Genomic DNA, 5,683 nt, shown 5'->3' with positions numbered 1-5,683 from the left:
ATCTTCACAACTTTGTGGAAGTGTATCACGGTATGAACAAAGGAGATTTCTGAGGACCTCAGAAAAAGAGTTGTTGATGCTCAGGCTGGAAAAGGTTACAAAACTATCTCTAAATAGTTTGGATGCCACCAATCCACAGGTAGACAGATTCAGATATAAAAGGAGGAAATTTAAGACCATTGTTATCCTCCCCAGGAGTGGTCCACCAACAAAGATCACTCCAAGAGCAAGACGTGTAATAGTCCTCTAAAAAGGACTGCAACTCCGCACTTTGCTAAAGATCATGTGGACAAGTCAGAAGGCTATTGGAAAAATGTTTTTGTGCATAGATGAGTGCAAAATAGATCTTTTTGGTTATGTTTGGAGAAAGGAAAACACTGCAGCCTAGGATAAGAACCTTATCTCATCTGTGAAACATGGTGATAGGTAGGATCATGGTTTGGGCCTGTTTTGCTGCATCTGGGTCAGGACGGCTGCTACAGTGTCATTGATGGAACAATGAATTCTGAATTATACCAGAAAATGCTAAAGGAAAATGTCAGTGAACTGAATCTCAAGAGAAAGTGGGCCATGCAGCCAGACAATGAACCTAAGCACACAAGCCGTTCTACCAACGAATGGTTAAAGAAGATAAGTTAAAGTTTGTGGAATGGTCAAGTTATGAAATGTAGTATTAAATCATTTCCCTCAATAAATAAACGACCACGTATAATATTTTTCTCTCATTTGTTTAATTGGGTTCTCTTTATCAACTTTCAGGATGCTAATGTTTTAAGTCATATTTATGCAGAAATGTAGAAAATTGTCAAAGGTTCACAAACTTTTAAGCACCACTGTAATTTGAAGAAATTAGCCAGATCTAATTTCATGGCAGTATTCCAAATCGCACTTTAAAAAAAAAAGGTATCATATGATTACTCCTACTGGCACCCTGTCCAGGGTGTACCCCGCCTTGGGCCCGATGCTCCCTGGGATAGGCTCCAGGTTCCCCGTGACCCTGAAAAGGATAAGTGGTATAGAGGATGGATGGATGGATGGATGGATGGATGGACGATTACTCCTTAAGTCTAGAAGCACATGAATAGGCTTTCTGCACTGCTACTTTAATTGACTCCAAAGTGATGAAATAACATCTTTCTCTGTTTGTATATTGACCACAGCCACTCTAAATCCTCTCTCTTTTAAAGAGAAGGCTTCAGTGTAGCATCTTTCAATGCTAATCAATGCTATGGATGTTCCTCATTTAGATCTTTCAATGTTAAGACAGTATATCCAAGTAGTATTAACTGACCAAGCATGTTCCTCATGATGAGTGATGAAATGTCTTCAATATTATACTATAATCTCATGTACCTTGACTCGACTCTACTGGACAATTCCATGCTCTAGAAAACAAAGACGCTAAATAGACCTTTGTAGAAAGTTTATAAGTTTTCTCAGTGTACGTTGCCACCTGGGTAATCCTACCATATACTGTAGGCCACAAAAACCTCAATGTAGTCCATGTGTTGATAGTAGCATCCCTTTACCTCATTCATTAGTGGAAAGGGACAAAGGTTCTATAAAAAAAAAGAAAAAAAAAAGACTAAAGACCCCAAAGCTCTACAAGGTGCACCAACAAAGAGGAAAAAAAAAAACCACCAGAGTAAATACACAATGTTTAAATTATATATGGAGGTTAATGGCTGGACCATGAAGCCATTAGGATTGGCTAGTGCATAAAGTTCACCCAAACTATACGTATGCGCCGATGGTCCGATGGTCATGGAGGGTATACAGTATAAATAGCAACATGGGCTACAGGCAGTAATTGTATATCTAGGCACCTACAGGGAAGATGTATCTGATTAAATTGATAAGTGTAGGTACAAGGTAGTTTGGTGGTGTTTCAGAACCCATCTTGCATGCCTGAACAACTCTTTTTTTTAAAAAAAAAAAAAAAAAAAAAAAAAAAAAAAGGAGGACGCATCCTGTTCAAAGCTGAATCATTCTAAAACATTTGCATTCCTCCTCCATTCCCGGTTGGTGCTGCGAGCAAGCTTTACACCGTCAAGAGTGTCATAGGTTATTTAGAATTCATTCAACCCACCACCGTAGATTCCCTTCTGGTGACATTCATCGTCTTCAACCCACTGTATTCTCAAATTCTCTGAGTGGCCGACACAGATAGATGGACAGAGAGAGAGGAGGATGAAGTGATCAAGGAAGGGGGGGGGAGGGGGGAGAGCAAGAGGGAGAGAGAGAGAGAGAGAGGGAGAGAGAGAGAGAGAGGCAGGGCTGACTCAGAGATGTGGGGGCTGTTTGAGTGCAGTACTGCACTGAATCACCACCATCTTATCCAATATATTCCCCCACAAATTTTATCACTCCAAACATTATCATCATCAGCCGCCTGGGCTATAACGTGTCCCCCGTTCCCCCTCTATGCATGGATGGAGAGATAGTGGGAGGGAGAAACGAGTGATAGACTAGTAGTGAGAGAGAAAGAGAGAGAGAAAAACAGACGTGGAAAGAAAGAATGAGATCAGCTGAAGTAATGATGCACACATTCATTCAGGTGATGAAGAATGCGTTTAATTCAGCAAGAGTGTGGGTGTGCGAACCTCCAGGATATGAGAGAGAGAGAGAGAGAGAGAGAGAGAGAGAGAGAGAGAGAGAGCAAAAAAAGAAAGACAAGTGACATGTAATACTATAGGATTCAGACAACAATAGTAAAAAGCAACAGATGGTTTACATTCTAGGAGGGTACAAATGGTCACATAGATCATTATTTGCAGTGGATATGAGATGTTGTTTTAAAGGGTGGAACACGATGTTTGCTTAACTTGAACACACACATCAGTGAGACATAAAGGAAAAACTGAGACAGGAGGGGGAAAAAAAAATAATAAAAAAAAATAAAAAACAAAACTCAGTACAGTACCAGTGATCTCTGACACAAAATAATAGGGATGCATCAATACTGACACTGGTGTCAGATATCGGTCTGGCTCATTTACTCATCCTCGTACAATGCCATTCTAAGCAACATGACACAGAATGACAGTGATCTGGATGCATCATTTCCTGATTAACAATCGAAGCACAGCGGCCTGGAAACTGTCACTACAGCATCCTCCTACAACACAAGAACCTTCTCAGCGTGCATAAGCAGTACCTTTAACAGAGAGTGCAACGGCGGCCGACGTGAGCACACAGAGCAGAATCGGTGAGCATGGTCATTAAAAATTGGTGCAAGGTACCTTGAAATGTGTACGTACACACACACACACACACACACACACAGGTATTTGAGAATGTGGAACGGTAAAAAAAGATATGCAGAGAACCTGGGATACGTGAGAGAGAGCAAATAAATTCTGCAGGCACTGAATACCGAATCTACGTCCACGTTAATCTGGATGAATTTGAAAACGCACCGAGGCTATGTCCACGTTAACGTTAATCCGGATGAATTTGAAAACGCACCGAGGCTACGTCCACGTTAACGTTAAGCCGGATGAATTTGAAAACGCACCGAGGCTACGTCCACGTTAAGCCGGATGAATTTGAAAACGCACCGAGGCTACGTCCACGTTAACGTTAATCCGGATGAATTTGAAAACGCACCGAGGCTACGTCCACGTTAACGTTAATCCGGATGAATTTGAAAACGCACCGAGGCTATGTCCACGTTAACGTTAATCCGGATGAATTTGAAAACGCACCGAGGCTACGTCCACGTTAATCTGGATGAATTTGAAAACGCACCGAGGCTACGTCCACGTTAACGTTAATCCGGATGAATTTGAAAACGCACCGAGGCTACGTCCACGTTAACGTTAATCCGGATGAATTTGAAAACGCACCGAGGCTACGTCCACGTTAATCTGGATCATTTTAAAACGGGTCATTTCTCTCTGTTTTGGCCTTCTGTCGACACTGAGACAGCGTTTTTGTCCAGCAAAAACTGAGCTTTTTGAAAAACACTCTCCCAAGTGAATAAATTTGAAAACGCCCTTTTCACGTTGAGTGTGGACTGAGAAAATTAAACAAAAAAACCCCAAAACTTTGACGTATTTTTAGTCATGTGACCTATTCAGCTCAATACAAACAAGATGGTGGACGATGTTGTACTGGAGTAAACAAATGACGCAGAACAAAGTTTCTTATGTTTTTGAACATGCGCAGTATAGAGACATCAGCGTTTTCAGAAGTTTCAGTGTGCGCTAGCAATTTTTGGAAAACACTCGAAGACGGCAGCGTAGATGAATAGCATTTTAAAACGAAAATGCAGTTTTCAGATGTATCCGGATTAACGTGGACGTAGCCTGAGACATGCACGCTTCAGGTCTATCCTCAAAGGTAGACTTTTTCTAATGCTCTGCGTACTCTGGTTTAAAGACACCTGCTCTCTATTAAAGATTCTGCTACATAAACAGAGCTAAATAAAATGCTCTGACTGATATTAAGAAGGTAATTCATTGTAGTATCTGTATCGAAGGATACCAAAAAAAAAAAACAACAAAAAAAAAAACCCATAGTACACAATCTGAAATTTTATTTTATATTTTATATATATATATATATATATATATATATATATATATATATATATATATATATATATATATATATATTAGTATTGACGCATCCCTACAAAATACCTATCATTAATTAATTTTAATTAAAGAAAAGGAAAAACAGAAAGCCATGGAGCATCAATGGCATTTTAATTAAAAACTCAATTTTTGTCCCAAGTGCCATGACATACAAAATCAAGAGTTAAATCTTTAACCCAGAACAATATATTAAATCATTTGGATTTATTACGGGGAGTGAGTTGATATGAAATATTTTTTTTCCTATATGTGCAATTACCATTATAATACAGAACTATTTACATTCATGTCGATTTTAATTAACATGAAACATCAACCAAGTAATGGATGAACCAATACAAAAAAAAGGATGACATTCATGAAAAAAAAGAAGAGATACTTCAAATTAAAGGCATAGAAGTCTCATTTAAAAAATATAAGGGTTAAGTTCACATACAATGACATGACAAATCAAGATTGCTTCATTTCGAACATAGGCACATAAATTTATCCAGATCTGAGGCTTGGAGAGACCAGAAGTCTACTTGGCAGCCATCTTGAAAGTGGAGTTCAGGCACCGAAAGCAGCTAATGCTCTGTATGTACTTTTGTAAACAAAATTACTGAAGACTAAAGGGTCTGTGTTTAACCTCAACGCCAGTCCTATTAATCCCTTTAACCAATCTTCAGTCAGCAATGCAAAAATACCTCAATATCTATTATCTTTTCACTCACATATCCTGTTAGAAACCCACACTACCTTCTGGAACGTTCCTCATTCTTTAAAGATGACTACATTTTTTTTTCTCTCTTTTAGGCGAGAAGTTTCTTTGGCGTTAACAACTTTCGATTTTTTTTTTTTTTATAGTTTACACCCACTAAAATAAATTAAAATCAAGAATGATTTTAATCACGCATCTGATTGTTGATTTTCTATGCAATGACAAAAAAAAACAAAAACCCCGAAAACAAACCTGTAAACCTTCCCACCACCACGTCACTCTATAAGTTAAAAAAAAAAACAAAAAAAACAACAATTCCCTTAATCTTGTTCATTTAGTTGTTCAAACCAGGAAGAAAAACTAAGCAAAAGATGATTTTATT

General features: G+C 38.5%; 1 protein-coding gene across 1 annotated transcript in view; it reads right to left on the bottom strand.

The window, feature by feature from the left end:
- Window positions 1-4,695: 4,695 nt before the first annotated feature.
- zzef1 (zinc finger, ZZ-type with EF hand domain 1) overlaps window positions 4,696-5,683 on the bottom strand; it is a 91,943-nt gene continuing 90,955 nt past the window's right edge. Inside the window, exon 53 of the mRNA XM_053618601.1 lies at window positions 4,696-5,683. This exon is cut by the window's right edge and continues 974 nt beyond it. The gene's annotated coding sequence lies outside the window, so the exon portion shown is untranslated.

The sequence above is a fragment of the Ictalurus furcatus genome, chromosome 28, assembly GCF_023375685.1.
Source record: "Ictalurus furcatus strain D&B chromosome 28, Billie_1.0, whole genome shotgun sequence".
Taxonomy (NCBI): Eukaryota; Metazoa; Chordata; class Actinopteri; order Siluriformes; family Ictaluridae; genus Ictalurus; species Ictalurus furcatus.
Note: the sequence above shows the minus strand (reverse complement) of the source record. Positions and strands in the feature narration are given on the sequence as shown.